Source organism: Bos grunniens, chromosome 6, assembly GCF_055505025.1.
Source record: "Bos grunniens cultivar Pamir isolate PY7600 chromosome 6, Bosgru_T2T1.0, whole genome shotgun sequence".
In the NCBI taxonomy this organism is placed as follows: Eukaryota; Metazoa; Chordata; class Mammalia; order Artiodactyla; family Bovidae; genus Bos; species Bos grunniens.
In genome coordinates this window covers 80,786,170-80,802,888 of record NC_141170.1, presented here as the reverse complement: position 1 = coordinate 80,802,888, position 16,719 = coordinate 80,786,170, and the positions used below count along the sequence as shown (strand labels likewise).

Genomic DNA, 16,719 nt, shown 5'->3' with positions numbered 1-16,719 from the left:
AAAAAAGAAAATCTAAGTTACATCAATTTAGTTCACTTCAGTCACTCAGTCATGTCCAACTCTTTGTGACCCCATGAATCGCAGCATGCCAGGTCTCCCTGTCCATCACCAACTCTTGGAGTTTACCCAAACCCATGTCCAGTAGGTTGGTGATGCCATCCAGCTATCTCATCCTCTGTCGTCCCCTTCTCCTCCTGCCCCCAATCCCTCCCAGCATCAGGGTCTTTTCCAATTAGTCAACACTTCGTATGAGGTGGCCAAAATATTGGAGTTTAAGCTTCAGCATCAGTCCTTCCCATGAACACCCAGGACTGATCTCCTTTAGGATGGACTGGTTAGATCTCCTTGCAGTCCAAGGGACTCTCAAGAGTCTTCTCCAACACCACAGTTCAAAATCATCAGTTCTTTGGTGCTCAGCTTTCTTCACAGTCCAACTCTCACATCCATACATGACCACTGGAAAAACCATAGCCTTGACTAGATGGACTTTTGTTGGCAAAGTAATGTCTCTGCTTTTCAATATGCTATCTAGGTTGGTCATAACTTTCCTTCCAAGGAGTAAGCGTCTTTTAATTTCATGGCTGCAGTCACCATCTGTAGTGATTTTGGAGCTCAAAAAAATAAAGTCTGACACTGTTTCCACTGTTTCCCCATATATTTGCCATGAAGTGATGGGACCAGATGCCATGATCTTCGTTTTCTGAATGTTGAGCTTTAAGCTAACTTTTTCACTCTCCACTTTCACCTTCATCAAGAGGCTTTTGAGTTCCTCTTCACTTTCTGCCATAAGGGTGGTATCCTCTGCATATCTGAGGTTATTGATATTTCTCCCGGCAATCTTGATTCTAGCTTGTGCTTCTTCGAACCCAGCATTTCTCATGATGTACTCTGCATGTAAGTTAAATAAGCAGGGTCACAATATACAGCCTTGACGTACTCCTTTTCCTATTTGGAACCAGTCTGTTGTTCCATGTCCAGTTCTAACTGTTGCTTCCTGACCTGCATAAAGGTTTCTCAAGAGGCAGGTCAGGTGGTCTGGTATTCCCATCTCTTTCAGAATTTTCCACAGTTTTTTGTGATCCACACAGTCAAAGGCTTTGGCATAGTCAATAAAGCAGAAATAGATATTTTTCTGGAACTTTCTTGCTTTTTTTTTTAATTGAAAAGCATTTTAGTAAGTTTTGCCTGCATAACGAATTATCACAGACTAATTGGCTTAGACAACATTTCTCTTGGTTCTGGAGGCTAGGAACCTCAAAATCAAGGCACTGGCTGATCTGACATCTTCTTGGTTTGAAGGTGGCTTTCTTCTCATAGTATTTTCACATGGTGGAGAGCAGAGAGAACTTTCTTGGGTTCCTTTTATAAAGATACTAATCTCATGATTTGGTGGAGCTATCATGATTTAATTACCTTCCAAAAGTCCTTCTTCCTAATACCATCACATTGAGGGTTATCCATTGAATTTGGGGTAGGGGTACAAACATTGATGGAGAAGTAAATGGCAACTTACACCAGTGTTCTTGCCTGGGAAATCCCATGGACAGAAGAGCCTGGCAGGCCACAGTCCATAGGGTTGCACAGAGTTGGGTATGATTGAGTGAATGAACACACAAACATTGAGCTCGTAGCAAAAGGATACATCACATTCCATGGAAACATGACCCAGAATATAGCAAATTAGGCTGTTTAAATATAAAGACAGTATGTATTGGGCAAACAGATAAAAAGATTATGTCACCTGTAAGGGAGAGAAAGTCAGGCAGTTACCAGGCTTTTCCACTGCAATATTGAATTTCCGATGATAATAGAACGTTTATAACTTATTTGAGGAAAAATTTGTGTCAAGAATTTTGTATTTATTCAAGTTGTCATCCAAGTATATAGTATTGAACATGCAAAAGCTAAGTGTATATTGTTCACATAAGCCATTCTTAGGAGAATATACTAGTAGACTAACTACAATCTACTAAGAGATGGTAGAGGAAATTTCAGCAAAATAGTGAGCAGTGAATACATTTAACTACAGTTCTAGGGCAAAATCATAGTTAAGATAGGGTGTCAGTGTGGCATATTAATATTATGTGTTCTGACAATGTAAAAATATAGCTACAAAAATGGTTCCATAAGAACTGAGGCTGTTGTCCTTTAAAAGCCTCTCCAGATGACTAGTCTTTGGCTGGTGCCTAGGAACTTGGATTTCAGGAGGGTTCCTACCTTTCAGACCATAAAAGTGGTTTTCTGTGCCTATACTGTTTGTGCAAGCATTATGGTTTCGCTAAACACCTGCTTTCCTTCTGGGAGTCTAGAATTTTGCTGCATGCTAAACAGAGGGTGCCTGCATGACTCACTGTCAATAAAATTCTTGAGTATTGAGTCTCTAGTGAGCTTTCCTAGTAGACAGAATTTCACATGTGACCTCATGACCTGTGGCTGGGGGAATTGAGCATGTCTTATGTGATATCACTGGGAGAAGATTCTTTTAAGGTTGTGTCTGGTTTTCTCAAGACTGTGCCTCATGTGCTTTTGCTCTTTGCTGATCTTGTTTGCTGATCTTTCACTGTAAAAGATCATAGCTTGAGTGCAACTCCGTGAGTTGTCCTGTGAGTCTCCTGTGTAATTATTGAAACTGGGGTGATATTAGGAATTCTCAACACTGACTAAGGGTACCCACTGGAACAAAACTGAAGCCTTCCAAAACATCAGAACTATAAAAAGAAAATGAACGAGACCACGTAGTGAGAGCATCTATCTGTTCCCCATCCAGCCTTCCTCCTATAATATGACAGAACTAAACCAAAAACTATGTTTTTTTTGTAATAATTATGAATGGGCTTAATTCATCCATTGAAACAAAAAAGATCTTTAGATTGGACACTGAACAAAAGCCAATTCTGTGCTGAATCTAAAAGATATACTTAACACAAATTAAAATAAAATGTTAAAAATAGAATGGTAAACAAATGTTTATAAATGAAAGCCAAAAATAAAAATCAAGGATTGCAGTCCAAAATATTTAGTTCCAAAGTCATTAAAGTAGACAAAAAATCATTCAATTTGTATTTAAAACAGTTATATAGTGTTGAAGGATACAATTTACAACAAAGATGTAATTGTCATAATTATCTTTTTATCTAGTAACTTCATAAAGGAGAAAATAGAGGCAATTATTAAAGAATAGGCAAAAACACACTGCTAGTAGAAAGCTTTCAATCATCTCTTTAGTGTAAGATCAGTGGGACTGAAATAGGTATAGGTGAGTAACCTATACATTATAATCAGTAAGGTACCTCTGGTGGGATATATATCAAATTCTGTATCCTGATAATAGAGGATATATATTTTTTCAAATATCTTTGAAACTGTCATAAAATTGACTATATATTATTAGGTCATGATTCAAAAATGAAAACAGACCATGGACAACTATCACAAGGCAGTAAAACTAGAAATTAATGACAAAAGCACAGAATGAAACAGATTTTCCTCTTTGAAAAAGTAATTTAAAGCTATATTAAAGGACTCTTTAGGAAAAAGAAGAATTGAGCACGAAGTGTGGAATTTATTGAAAATAGTGAAAATACTGCATATCAGAATCCTGAGCCATGCTCAGAAGAAAATTTATCTCCTTAAATACAGCAATAAAAAGAAACCATAAAAACATGACACAAAAGATAAAAAAGGAACAGAATAAACCAAAAGAAAGTCAAAGGAAAGAATTCACAAAGAAAAAGGCAGAATGGGAAGGAGTTAGAGAACATAACAACAATAAAATCTAGTGATTTGAAAAAAAAATTGATAAATGATGAGAATCTAATTAAGAGAAAAGGAAAAAAGTACATATATAAGAAATGGGAAAATGAAACAAAAAGAGGAAGTTAAAACATAAGAGGGTAGTTTGTGTAACTCTATAAAATTAAATTTTAAAACCTGAATAATTTTCTCAGAAAATATGACTTAAACATATGAGATATGCCAATTATGACAAAAGTACCCAGGAGAGAAAGAAAATCCCAACAAACCAATAACCAAGGGAGAAAAAATAGAGAGATTCTGGCTTCTCCATACACTGCCCTTGAGCTCTGAAATCCGTCTTAAAATGTTCTCTGATGCTGGGCCTTTGCAAACTTCGGTTCACAGGTTCTTTTGCCCACTGCCTTCTGTAGATAGGGAGCACTGAGAAAGGTGAAAGTCAGGAGCTATAGAAAATGGACTTTCTTTTGATTTGTTGCTGTTTCTGTTTGTCACACATCCTTCTGCTTCTAAGGACATCCCCGGAAACAGCTTCATCATGCCCCTGAGATCAGAGCCTCCATTCTGCTGGGCTCTTCCTCTAAGCTCCCACGTGCTAAGTTGCTTTGTCCAATTCTATGTGACCCCAGTGGACTGTAGCCCACCACTCTCCTCTGTCCATGGGATTCTCCAGGCAACAATACTGGAATGGATTGCCATGCCCTCCTCCAGGGCATCTTCCTGATGTAGGGATTGAACCCGTTTCTTATGTCTCCTGCATTGACAGGGGGGTCTTTACCACTAGCACCACCTGGAAATCCCCAAGCTCCTACGTTCTTGTTCTAACTTTCTTCCACTTTGTTGCTACACCCCTAAGAGTGGTACCAGCCTTTGTTTTGCTTTGCCTCAATATTCCTTTCTTACTCCTTCATCTTTTCCATACTTATGTAATCGATTTCCTACATTGAATTCCATCTGTTAAAATAGACAGTGTCCACCTGCCATCCCCATTTAACCTGTCTTGCTTCAGTTTCCTCAGATTCAAAATGGAGATGATGATGATGATGATAATCATACTTAGCTCATTAGGTTGTTGTGAAGATTAAATGACCTTGTTCTTAGAACAAGGTCTGGCAAAGAGTAAATGCTATGTTAAATTATTGCTGTTATCAAAAAAATTTACAAAGCCTTTGGCCTAGACAGATTTGTAGAAAACTTCAATGAAAACTTTCAATTGCAGATACTTTTATTGCTATTTTATATATTCTAGAGCATGGAGAAAGAAGAAAAACTTCCAGATCAATTCTTGTGATGTACGTACAACATTGATAACAAAGCTTAAGAAAAATTTAACAGAAAAGGAAACTAAAACTATCTCACTTTACAAATAAAAATAAAAAATACTAAAAAAAAAGGGCATTAAAGAAAACTTGGTAGCACATTAAAGAATAATATAACATGACTTAGTCAGAAATGAAAAGGCTTAATGTTAGGAAATTTAATGATGTAATTTATCATAATAATAGGTTTAATAGGTATAACTTAATATTGGAGATCCTGGGGTTCAATCTGTGGTCCTATTTCCTCTCTGTCTGGATTCACTCCCTTGGTGATCCCAAATTCTCCTGACTTCATAAGTTGCCCATGACCTGTTTTTGTACAACTCTCAAGTGAAGAATGATTTTTCATTTTAAAGAGTTATAAAAAGCCTAGCAACCAACCAACCAAACCCTCTAACCCAAAAGATAGAAATGGTGTCTCATAAAGCCTAAAATGTTCACTATCTGGTTTTTTAAAGAAAAGATTTGACTGCACAGCAGATAAGACAAACAGGTTTTGGAACAGACCGACTTCTAAAGGATTTTAAAATTTAGTACAGTACACATTCAGAAAAGTGCACATGCCCTACATGTACTACTCAATAAATATCATAAACTGACCATATCTGTGAAATTAGTACCCAGATCAAGAAACAGAATATTCCTTGGTTCCCAGAAATCATCTTGTAATGGGAATGGCCTGGCTTCTGTTCTTGCAAATGCATAGCCTCATTTTCAATCCGATCTTAAGAGTACAGTTTTAAATTTGTCTCCCATATTTTTACTTCTCCCACTGTTTTAAAATTTTCCTTCTCACCAGAAAGGAAAATATCTTAATTTTATTGTACACTTGCCCTATTTCTTTTTAACAACTTGAAAACTTTAACAAAGGAGAATTCAAATCTACTTTAAGCCAAACAATGTGAAGCTAACACAACAGCATTGTGTTCAGTGGCAGTATATTTTTTTTCTCTAAACAGAACATAACGCTGAGAAATAACATAGTACTTCACTTTAAGTAGAGAGAATGATGCTTTGTGTCTTCAAGGTAGCATATACACAATTTAATGCCAGAGTTGCTATGGAAACTATTGAATGATAGAAAAAACAGTTGCATAAAATCTGTATAATTCATGGATTTCTGAGAATTTTCAAATCTAAGTTTATAACACATAGAACTTATTCCCCAATGTGGCATTTACCTGTTTGGTAAACATCTTTTTTTGTTTTTGTCTCTATGTGGTGAAATACTTCTGCTATTGATTGAAGTACTCTGGAAAACCTACTGGATTATCAAGATTCTGTTTTGAAGTCTTAAATTTGTGAAATATCCTTGTTTTTTAATAAAGAAAAGTATACATGCATATATATTCTTCACTTATTTAAAGAATCAATCAAGTACCATAAATGATTTAAGTTACTATATAAAGGCAATGATCAGCCATTTGGAAAGTTAACAGGGATGAGTGATCTGTGGGAAAACAAAATTAGTAATCTGGAAGTCAATACATTACAAAGACTAATTTTTTACTCCAAAGTGGATGTTAATTAAGTTGAGTAAAGATGGTGGGAGTCTATGTCATCAGTTCAGTTCAGTTCTGTCGCTCAGTCATGTCCGACTCTTTGTGATCCTGTGGACTGCAGCACACCAGGCCTCCCTGTCCATCACCAACTCCTGGAGCCTACCCAAACTCATGTCCATTGAGTCGGTGATGCCATCCAACCATCTCATCCTCTATTGTCCCCTTCTCCTCCTGTCCTCAATCTTTCCCAGCATCAGGGTCTTTTCAAATGAGTCAGCTGTTCACATCTGTGAAACAAATGTGAACCATTTGTTTGGTGACCAAAGTATTGGAGTTTCAGCTTCAACATCAATCCTTCCAATGAACACCCAGGACTGATATCCTTTATGATGAACTGGTTGGATCTCCTTGCAGTCCAAGGGACTCTCTAGAGTCTTCTCCAACACGACAGTTCAAAAGCATCAATTCTTCAGTGCTCAGCTTTCCTTATAGTCCAACTCTCACATTAATACATGACTACTGGAAAAACCATAGCCTTGACTAGATGGACCTTTGTTGGTAAAGTAATGTCTCTGCTTTTTAATATGCTGTCTAGGTTGGTCATAACTTTCCTTCCAAGGAGTAAGCGTCTTTTAATTTCATGGCTGCAATCACCATCTGCAGTGATTTTGGAGCCCCTCAAAATAAAATCAGCCAGTGTTTCCACTGTTTCCCCATCTATTTCCCATGAAGTGACAGGGCCGGATTCCATGATCTTACTTTTCTGAATGTTGAGTTTTAAGCCAACATTTTCACTCTCCTCTTTCACTTTCATCAAGAGGCTTTTTAGTTCCTCTTCAGTTTCTGCCATAAGGGTGGTGTCATCTGCATATCTGAGGTTATTGATATTTCTCCCAGGAATCTTTATTCCAGCTTGTGTTTCCTCCAGCCCAGAGTTTCTCATGATGTACTCTGCATATAAGTTAAATAAGTAGGGTGACAATATACAGCCTTGATGTTCTCCTTTCCCTGTTTGGAACCAATCTGTTGTTCCATGCCACAGATATTTCACCCTTCTTTTTTAAAAAAATAAAGTAACAGAAATGGATTACTTCAACAAGCAATTATTTAAGCCTTCTTTGTTGCAGCATTCTTACAGGTACTGGGGATACAGCAGAGAATCAGACCTTAAGGCTACAATCCCTATTCCCAGGAGGCTTACATTCTAGCAGTGGTAGACAGATGCTAAACAAACAAAAATATTAGCTAGTGTTGAGTGCTATGATGACAATCAGTTAGAGGGGCTATTTATTTTACTAGTGGGTGGTTAAAGACATTCCTGTCAAGGGAGTTACCTTTGATCCAAAACCTAAATGGCAAGGAGGCAGGCAGGTGGAGATTTGGGGAGACAACATCAAGTAGAGGAAAAGCTGAGGCAGACATTAGGATATGGATGAGTTTATTTCTCTCTCCAGAGAACTGCAAGCTACTTTTATTAATATTACCTAGTACCCACATCCAAGTGAAATTCAGAGACCACTGTGTGGTTTGACATTGGAGTGACATTGAAAGGGAAGAAAAGTTTGCCTTTTTTATTGACTGCATTCTCTGCAGTCTTGATGCTTCAAACTGATCTCCTCCTGCTATCAGAAACAGAAGATTCAACAGCAGTGTCCTAGCTCAGCATGCACTATTTTCCTTATATATATGTCATTTCTTTTTCCTCTCCTGCCTGTTTCTTGCTAGCTTGTCTCCCCTTCTTTCTACCCTCCCTTTCTCCTTCCTTCCCTACCTGCCTTTCTTCCTTTATTCCACAAACATCTGTGAAATTCCCAGGGTGTATGTACATGACAAGAGCACAATAAAGAAGTTATAGGGGAGCAGATTCATCAGTTGGAGTTCACCGAGAACAGGTGGTCCCCATCTAAGGAATTCAAACGCACAGCTTGCTTTAGCTTTAGCTGATTTTCTGAGGCAGAATTTAGAAGTTCTAGATTCCCAAATTTCAAAACACAATAACCTCTTCTGTTTGTTTCACTTATTATAGCAAATGTCTGTCATATGTGAGATCAACATTTTTGGCGTGAGCATTTTGAGGTGGGAGTGTGGGGGAAAGTGTTATGCCAACAGTCAGGGGGAAAGGAAACTTTGGTCTCTATGCATGAAAATAATGACTGATTCCTTTACATGAGACTTGGCCTTTGGGATATTTTGAAAAATTAACTCATTGGGAGAGGGAAAAAAAACAGACATGCAAATGAAGTCATAAAGTAGTGCAAAGTGGACTGACTGTGTGCTAAGGGCTAACATTCAGTTCAGTTCAGTTCAGTTCCGTTGCTCAGTCATGTCTGACTCTTTGCGACCCCATGAACTGCAGCACACCAGGCCTCCCTGTCCATCACCAACTCCCGGAGTTCACTCAGACTCACGTCCATCGAGTCAGTGATGCCATCCAGCCATCTCATCCTCTGTCGTCCCCTTCTCCTCCTGCCCCCAATCCCTCCCAGCATCAGAGTCTTTTCCAATGAGTCAAGTCTTCGCATGAGGTGGCCAAAGTACTGGAGTTTCAGCTTCAGCATCATTCCTTCCAAAGAAATCCCAGGGCTGATCTCCTTCAGAATGGACTGGTTGGATCTCCTTGCAGTCCAAGGGACTCTCAAGAGACTTCTCCAACACCACAGTTCAAAAGCATCAATTCTTCAGCGCTCAGCCTTCTTCACAGTCCAACTCTCACATCTATACATGACCACAGGAAAAACCATAGCCTTGACTAGATGGACTTTTGTTGGCAAAGTAATGTCTCTGCTTTTCAACATGCTATCTAGGTTGGTCATAACTTTCCTTCCAAGGAGTAAGCGTCTTTTAATTTCATGGCTTTCCACTGTTTCCCCATCTTATTTCCCATGAAGTGATGGGACCAGATGCCATGATCTTCGTTTTCTGAATGTTGAGCTTTAAGCCAACTTTTTCACTCTCCTCTTTCACTTTCATCAAGAGGCTTTTTTAGTTCCTCTTCACTTTCTGCTATAAGGGTGGTGTCATCTGCATATCTGAGGTTATTGATATTTCTCCCAGCAATTAAGACAATAGAACTATTCTGTTGTAGCATGTAGCTTATCCAGACATGAATGTATATTTTGGAGCATTTTATACCATTTTAATAAGTGGATTAGGAAGAATTGTATACCTGTTTTACCCACACTGGATTTAATATTTTGAATGCAATTGTTAATGGAGTCAACATCATCTGGATATTGTGATTACTATTATTATTGTTTTAATTAACACTGAGGAAGTGCTTTCACTAGAAATTTTATATAAAGTTATATAAGGGGTTGCTAATGAATTCCCAACTAGCAAATGAGAACTACGTACAGTTTTTTTTTTTTTTTAACTAAACATGTAGGAACAAACCACATTACATTTTAAATGCATTATAAATAATAATTAGGTAGAACCTCCTGGTCTTCTCCCTAAGAGCTAGTGCTGTCCTTAGCTTTACATTGCCAAGGGAAAGACTCTGGGATTCTCCCTTTCTTTAGTCTCCATTGATCCACATCCCAGTTAGTCATGGAAAAGTCATCCATGCTTCATTGGGTGTGATGGTTAATGTTATGTGTCAGCTTGACTGGGCTAAAGGATTCCCAGTTGGCTGGTAAAACATCATTTCTGAGTGTTTCAGTAGGTTGTTTCCAGAAGAGATCAGCCTTTGATCCAGAAGACATGCCACCCTCACAAACGTGGGTGGGCATCATTCAATCTGTTGGTGGCCTGAGTGGCATACAAAAGTGAGCAAGGGTGAGGTCTCTCTCTCTTTGAGCTGGAAAGTCCATATTTTCTTACCCTTAGACAACAGAGCTCTGATTCTTGGGCCTTGGGACTCCAGGACTTATGCCATTGGCTCCTCTGGTTTTTTTTTGAATTAGATGGAATTATACCACCAGATGGTGACTGCAGCCATGAAATTAAAAGACGCTTACTCCTTGGAAGGAAAGTTATGACCAACCTAGATAGCATATTCAAAAGCAGAGACATTACTTTGCCAACAAAGGTTCGTCTAGTCAAGGCTATGATTTTTCCAGTGGTCATGTATGGATGTGAGAGTTGGACTGTGAAGAAGGCTGAGTGCCGAAGAATTGATGCTTTTGAACTGTGGTGTTGGAGAAGTCTCTTGAGAGTCCCTTGGACTGCAAGGAGATCCAACCAGTCCATTCTAAAGGAGATCAGCCCTGGGTGTTCTTTGGAAGGAATGATGCTAAAGCTGAAACTCCAGTACTTTGGCCACCTCATGTGAAGAGTTGATTCATTGGAAAAGACTCTGATGCTGGGAGGGATTGGGGGCAGGAGGAGAAGGGGACGACAGAGGATGAGATGGCTGGATGGCATCACTGACTCAATGGACATGAGTCTGAGTGAACTCCGGGAGTTGGTGATGGACAGGGAGGCCTGGCGTGCTGCGATTCATGGGGTTGCAAAGAGTCGGCCACGACTGAGTGACTGAACTGAACTGATACCACCAGACTCTGGGACTTCTCATTTTCTGCTTCTGTAATTGTTTGGTGCTTAACTTCTGCTATGGTCTGAACGTTTCTGTTACCTCAAAATCTGTGAATTGAAATTCTAACCTCCAAGGTACTAGGAATGGGGCCTTTGGAGTTGATCTTAGAGCATGAGGGCAGAGCCTTCCTGAATGGGATAGTTTCCATATAAAAGGGACTCCAAAGTGCTCTCTTACCCTCTTTCCGTGGTGTGAGGATGCAGTGAGAAGTTTGCAAACTATGAAGAAAGTTCTCAAAAGAATCTGATCATCTTGGTCTTGGACTTCCAACCTCCGGAACTGAGAAATGAATTTCTGTTGCTTATAAGTCATTCAGTCTGTGGTATTTTGTTATAGCAACCTGAACAAACTAAGACATCATCTAACCACAGTTTTTTTTAAATTGCTTTTCTTCAATATTCTTTCAAAGCATTGGCTGCTCAAGGCTGCTTTTGTGTGGCTCTGTGCTTTCAGTAGCATCTCTTTTCTTTCCTCCAGGTTCCTCTAGACTTGGGCAGCGGGCAGCAGGGACAGGAAGCTGGTAATCAATCCTGACTTTCTCTGTGTGTGAAGTAACTTTTTGACTAGATCAAAAACAATAAACAATTCCTTTTCCATGAATGTCTGTGAACACTATTGTCCTCCCTAAAGCTAATAACAAATACCCGTCTGGCTCAAGTTCTCAACTAGAGGCTCTGATCCTTGTCTTCCAACCTGCCTGCCTGCTCACCTCTATCATCCCGCTCTCCATGCTCCAGATACACTGGACTTTTTTTTTTTTTTTTTAGTTTCTGGACCCACCATATTCTCTTCTGTCTCAGGACTGTCTTAGATATTATTCCTTCTGCTTTATTGCTGTGATCAACTATTTGCCCTGTCCCAACACCCTCTCTCTCCTTTTGTTAGATGATTCCTACTCATTTCTCAGATCTCTGTTAAATGCCTTACTGCAGAGGTAATGTCTTTGACAACATAGTCTACATTGCATTTGCTTAAAATACATTCTCTGTGTTAGTTGTTGGTTAGTCACTAAGTAGTGTCTGACTCTCTTGCAGAGGCCGTGGGCTGGCTACAGCCCACCAAGCTCCTCCATCCATGGGATTTTACAGGCAAGAATACTGGAGTGGGATGCCATTTGTTTCTTCAGGGGATTTTTCCAACCCAAGGATCAAACCCGCATCTCTTGCATTGCAGGCAGATTCTTTACCACTGAGCCACCAGGGAAGCCTCCACATTAGTTAGGGTGATGCTAACTAATTTAACTTCCTAATTTCAGTGGTTTTACACAGTTTATTTCTTATTCATTATATTAACTTCCTAGGGCTGATGTAATAAAGTATCAAAAGCAGGATTGCTTAAAACAACAGAAAGTTATTGTCTCACAGGTTTGAAGCCTAGAAATCTGAAATCAAGATGTCAGATATTCTTTCTGATGACTCTCAGGGAGAATTCTTTCTTTGTCTCTTCTAGCCTCTGGTATTTGCTGCTGCTGCTAAGTTGCTTCAGTTGTGTCTGACTCCTAGCGACCCCATGGACTGCAGCCTACCAGGCTCCTCCATCCATGGGATTTTCCAGGCAAGAGTACTAGAGTGGGGTGCCATTGTCTTCTCCCTGGTATTTGCTAGTAATCCTTTGTATTCCTTGACTCGTAGATGCATCACTCCAATTACGTGGCCGTTTTCTTCCTGGGTGTATTCACAGTGTCTGTCCACTGTGTGTGTGTCTCTGTGACCATTTCTTCCTTTTTTAAGGACACCATCATATTGAATTAAGACTCACTCTGATGACCTGATTTTAAATTGTTTACTTCTCTAATGACTCTATTTCCAAATAAGGCCATATTCTAAGATATTGGGAGTTATGACTTCAGTATCATTCAACCCATAATACTCGCACAATACAGGTGGTTTTGGTCAATGAGCAGCTTTCATATGATGATTGAGGAATTAGCTTCTTGATTATAGCTCTACTGCCCTTCAGACTTTGGCATCATCTGTGTGAAGCTGATGAAAGGAGGAAGAGAGTGGAGAAGGCACAACACCTCATTCTGATGTTAGTGCAGACATGGTGTGCATCCCTTAAGATCCCTTCTCACTCACCATTGAGGGGGTGGGGGTGTGGGGGCTTCATCCCAAGACTCTGCCTCGACACAAGAAGACAATGGAAAATGTAGTCTGCTGCACAATCTGTGATGAAGAGCTGGTACTTCTATTAACAATCCATCATAGACTGATGTTTTATAAAGTATAATAAAATGTATTCTATTTTAAAGTGAATTTAAAAACAATAGACCTGGAGGCTAAGTTCAAGATCAAGGTGCTGGCAGGTTTGGCTTGGTGAGGGCCCTCTTCCTGTCCTGTAGACAGTCACCTTCTCACTGTAACCTCATCAGGCTGAAGAGAAAGTGAGCTCTGGTCTCTTCCTCTTCTTGTACAGACACTGATCTGAACTTGGGGGCCCACTCTCATAACCTCATGTAAACCTGATTACCTCCCAGTTCTCCACCTCCAAACACTTCCCTTTGGGGATTAGGGTTTCAATATGAATTTTGGGAGGACAGAAGAAGTGATTATTTTTTGTACAGGTTATTTTTCTCTGTCTCACTCCAGTGAGCCCTAGTACTTACCTCACCCCTGCCTTCTTCCATTGTTACACGATTATTTGTCTGGCATTTGTCTTTTCTGCTTATCCCTTGTACTCCAAGCTCTGTGGGGGCAGAGACCACGTTTGTCTTGTTTACAGTTGGGGTCTCAGCACTTATTTGGGTACTTGGCACAGTGCAGGAGATTAATAAAGACATCAAAATTCTGTTTCTTGCACCTGGAATAATCCCTAAAAATATGTTTACCTTAAATTTATGACATTAATTCACTTAAAAGAAACTCTGTTATTTTCTTCTGCCTCTTAAGTGTTTTCATTATGCTTTGTTTATCTAACACTCATGCTCTAAGTCCATATATAGTGCCGGAAAGAAAGATTTCCTTGAAATAGTGGGCCTAACGAAATAATTACCAAGCGGGCATACTGGGTGGCTGTCCTGGGTTAGGGCAAGAAGAGTGTCAATAGTTGAAAGAACTCTGACTGCACATAGGGAGAATAATTTGTAAGCAAAATAAGAATATTTTTCTAAAGAAGTAATTATAGAGAAAAGAAGGCCCAGCTAGTAACCATTGCCAATAAGAACACTTCTAGGAAGACAGAAAAAGAAAATTATAGATAATGGATGCTGAAGACGTGTAGCCATGGAGAATGGAATGTTGCTGAGTTCTATAAAGAATAAATTTAGTCAGTATTCTAAATAACAAATTCAGAAGTGGCCCTAATAGTCAAGCAAGAATCTAATAAAAGACTTGAGCAGGATTATATGCAATATTTTCCTCCAGCAGCTAGAAATATTATTGTTGTTTAGGAAGGAACTTGGGTGGACTTTTTCCTAATTTTCTATCTGAGTCTTTCTTAAGAGTTTAGTTGCTGCATACAGAAAGACATGAATGCTTAGTGCCTGTACATTAAATAAAAATAGCTAACATTTGTTGAGCTATTTTGTTTGTAGCTAACTATATAGATTATACACATTGTTCATTTAACCTTCACAACAGCTCTACTTGGTAGATTCTATTATTTTCTTCATTCCATAGGCAAGAGAATGGAATCTGTAAAAAGTTAAGTGATTTTCCAGAGTCCCAGAGCTTCTAAGTGAAGGGATGTGTATCCAGTTCTTAATAACTTCTTATTTTAATACCAGATTCAATCATCCAAAAGTCAGTCTTTTCCCCAAGGACAAATCACCATAGATATCTTTTAGTTTATGGAAGAATGGCATCTTCTGTAAGCATAGTTTTTCTTATGGGGACTCTTTGTTATGTTTTATTACATTGTGTTGTGATACCATATGATGTTATTAATTTCTAGTGACAAAATTTGAGTATGGCATCACACCAAATTTTCAGAGCTAATATAGTTCAGAGTCAGATAAAGAATATATAGGCATTTAGATGAACAATTCTAGGATTTCATAGGCAACCTGCTGCTTTCATATATTATCCTCTGGAGAAGCTCTTGAGGTGTGGTGGTGGTGGTGGTTTAGTTGCTAAGTCATGTCCGACTCTTGAGACCCCATGGACTGTAGCCCCCCTAGACTCCTCTGTCCATGGGATTTCCCAGGCAAGGATACTGGAGCGGGTTGTTGTTTCCCTCTCCAGGGAATTCTACCAACCCAAGGATCGAACCCAAGTCTCCTGCGTTGCAGGTGAATTCTTTACCACTGAGCCATGAATATTAAGCTAGTGACACACGGTAAACCAGTGAAACAATATGTTAAAAAAATATGTTTGTTAAAGATGCCATTCTGATGGAATAAAAGTTATTGCTGTGAGAAAGGAGAGGATGGCAACTTTCAGTGACTCAATTTCTTTCTGGTGGTTAAAATGTGTTTTAAACTCCTAAGCTTCTGTATTACTCGAGTTTCCTGCTTAGCAATCTCTAATTTAGTATGATGTGGCCTCCCTTTCTTTTTCTTTAAAATCGACAATCAACTCAGTTTGTAAGTTCCCTCCTTTCCTTTCCTTTGTATCTTATGGTTTGTGACATATGTGTGTCCCATTAGCATGGCAGGCATCCTGGGAAGGGAGCCTGGAAGGCACCTTGCTTGGGTTATTACCTGGGATACACGAGAATAGATGAGTTCAGGGAATATTAGGTTACTGATCAGTTGATTTTGAGTTAATCCAAAGGGATTATCCTGGGTGGGAATCACCTAATCTGATGAAGATTAGAAGAAGAAGTGGTGGCCTGGAAGAAAGCAAACTTGACTATATTGTGACCTGAATATAAGACATAAGGTAAGAACTGTGGGTGACTTCTGGACACTGAACATGGTCCCTAGTTACCAACAGCTAGCAAGAAAATATATACTTTTTCAGTCCTACAACCACAAGGAATTGAATTCAGGCAATATGGAATGAGTAAATGTGCTTGGAGAAGAACGATGCTCCAAATGAGTACTGCAGCACAGTCAGTGCATCGACTATAACTTTGTGAGATGCTGAACAGAAGGTCCAGATAAGGTGTGTCTAGATTTTTGATCCAAGGGAACTGTGAGGTAATAAATTTGTGTTGTTTTTAAGTCTCTAAGGTTATTAGTTAGTCATGTGTTAATAGAAAAATGACTAATACTGTTTTTTAGAATTCATTAAAATCTCCTTTCTCTTCCCTGCTCTTCTCTCATCTCCCTAGGCTCACTCAACTCATTCTTCAATTCTCTAAATATTTCTTCCTATTAATCAAGTCCAGGCTTATTAACTTTATTATGTGTCCTGCCCTTCTAACTCTCATTTTATTAGGAAAATCAGCTTAGATTTCCTTTGAGCAGAAGAGAATCTTTCCCTTCTAAAAGAATTGAGGAGCCAGTCTAGGGAGGCAATTTCAGGGAACTCTTGCACCTGGACCCAATCAGGATTGCTGGGAGAAATATCAATAACCTCAGATATGCAGATGACACCACCCTTATGGCACAAAGTGAAGAAGAACTACAGAGCCTCTTGATGAAAGTGAAAGAGGAGAGTGAAAAAGTTGGCTTAAAGCTCAACATTCAGAAAACTAAGATCATGGCATCCAGTCCCATCACTTC

At 39.1% G+C, this 16,719-nt stretch overlaps 1 long non-coding RNA gene across 10 annotated transcripts in view; it reads left to right on the top strand.

Annotated features, from left to right (window-relative positions):
• The window catches only part of LOC147370916 (uncharacterized), a 432,430-nt gene that overhangs the window by 25,398 nt on the left and 390,313 nt on the right, over positions 1–16,719 (top strand). Inside the window, exon 3 of one of the 10 annotated variants that reach the window (XR_015165613.1) lies at positions 12,561–13,556. The exons of the other annotated variants lie outside the window; for them this stretch is intronic. This is a non-coding gene — a long non-coding RNA (uncharacterized LOC147370916). Of the gene's footprint in view, positions 1–12,560; positions 13,557–16,719 lie in introns of those variants that run through there. 10 annotated transcript variants of the gene reach the window in all.